This window comes from Nicotiana tomentosiformis, chromosome 12 (genome assembly GCF_000390325.3).
Source record: "Nicotiana tomentosiformis chromosome 12, ASM39032v3, whole genome shotgun sequence".
NCBI lineage: Eukaryota > Viridiplantae > Streptophyta > Magnoliopsida > Solanales > Solanaceae > Nicotiana > Nicotiana tomentosiformis.
In genome coordinates, this window is record NC_090823.1 from 95,538,128 (window position 1) to 95,540,403 (window position 2,276).

Genomic DNA, 2,276 nt, shown 5'->3' on the forward strand with positions numbered 1-2,276 from the left:
GCATGGTTTATTGTCTTCGCTATTCTTTTTGTACAAAATACATGAGTAGTATCCCTATGCATGCCTTCAAACGTTTTACCAGTTTTGAGGATTCATATTATAGCGTTTCCAGCTAGTTTTGGATTGATTGTTGTGAATTGAATCTTGTACCTTTGTTAGGAGGGATAAAGGATAATTAATCCGGGATTAAATTTGAGATGAGTTTATCTCATGTTCGGTTGGGATAAAATCGTGGTATACCTAATTAATTATCCCAGGGTGTTTTTTGTTCCTATGAGAGGGCGGGATAACTATCATGCTTTGACAATATATCGTTTATCCAAAAAAAGAAAAAGGAAAAGAAAAAATCATTTATTTACATGATCAGCTTCTTATCCTATATTGTATAACGCCTATTACTTATCAAAAGAAAATTGTGTAATGCCTATTTTAACATTTATTCTTCAGTCTTGCTTGTAAGTAGTTAGAACTTAAAAGCGTAGAATTTGCAGGCAATTGATGAAGACCTAACAATTGAATAAATGAAAGTTGAGTAGGCCTCTTTTTTCCCATTACCTAAGAATAAGAAAGTAGAGAGTGGTTACCACCAATTTGGTTCTCACACTATCTTTCTCCTTGGATTAATCAACTATGTAGACTGTGCAAGCCCTTAGGGTTCATGGCGAAAAAGTTATCTCGGGATTATAATATGATTATCATATGCGGATTCAGGATTTGAATTTCATGGGTTCAAATTCAAAATTCTATCACAACGTATCTAATTTGCTGGGTTCAAACTCTAGTTTTTACACTTATTTAGTTGGATCTTTAACATATATACAGAGCTTAAGCTGAAGCATGAACCAGAGTTTCTTCATTGGCTTCGTCCTTGATGCTTATAATATGGCGGTAAATATAATGACAGAACTAGTGAATATATTTTGTTGGTAAATATTAGTTCATTAGACTAAAAATTGGATATATAAGATATAATATAAAATATATGTTTGATTTAAACTTGATAAATTGACATATAATTTTATTTTCAAGTTTAAGCTTGACTTTATTAAAAAGCTTTCGAGAAGGATAAATATGTCATTTTGTTGGTTTATCCCAAAATTGGTAACCCGAGAATTATTATCTCACATATAGAGGATGGTATAAAATATATCACAATTGTAGCATAACAATCCCATAATTATTAACCTGCAATCAAAAGTTGTACCAAATATTTGATACTCCATTTTCACTTTTATTTATCCATTATACTAAAAATATATTTTAACTTGTTTATATATTTTAGCAAATCAATAAGACGATCTTTTTTCCTATTTTACCTTTATCATTAACTGCTCATTCCCTCAAATTTATTTCCCAAGACCTTTTGAAATATTTTAATTATAGTGGGTAAAATTGTAAAATATATACTTTATTTATTTTTTCTTAAAGGAATCAAAGTAAAAAATGGACAACTAAAAATGAATAAAGAGAGTAAAATAATCCCACAAGTTATTCCGAGATTATAATTCTGTATAGCACCAACAATCCGTAATGTTTGATAGACCATGGTCGATATATATAAAAATAAGGGCAAGTTACACATTTGATCAATCAGAAAAAAAAATTATATTTGCTAAGTCACATATTATATGCACACACACAATAAAAAAGTATACATTTTGCCAGCTATTATTTTTAGGAGCGGCTATAGTTTTTCCAATAAATAAATAAATTACCCACACATATTGTCTACACCTATAGGCTATAGATCCCTGCACCTAGAGGTGTACGTAGGTCGGGTTGGTTCGAATTTTTCAATTACCAAATCAAACCAATGATGTCTGGTTTTTAAATCCATAAACCAAACCAACAAAGTCGGGGCTTTCAATCTCGATTTTCTCGAGTTTTTAGATTTTTTTTCGGGTTTTAGGATTTTTTTCCGGTAAGCCTTCATAGCACAAAATATGTAACATGAAATTTCTTTTACCTATTTCTCTAGGTAATCTATTAGTGACAACTTCATCCCAACTTCTTTCATTGTAAAAGACTACAATATTCTAGATTCACGACTTGTCTCAAACAAGAGAAAGAAACAAGCATAAAATATTTTTTTTATAGATATTCTAAATATGCTCCCTATGATAACTGAATTCATAAATTATGGTCAACAAACAATACGAGCCGCCAGATACATCGGCCAAGGTTTCATGATTATCATGTCCCACTCAAATCATTTACCTGTAACTATTTAATACCCCTACAAAAAATTGATCACATCAGAACGTTTCTGAGGCCGA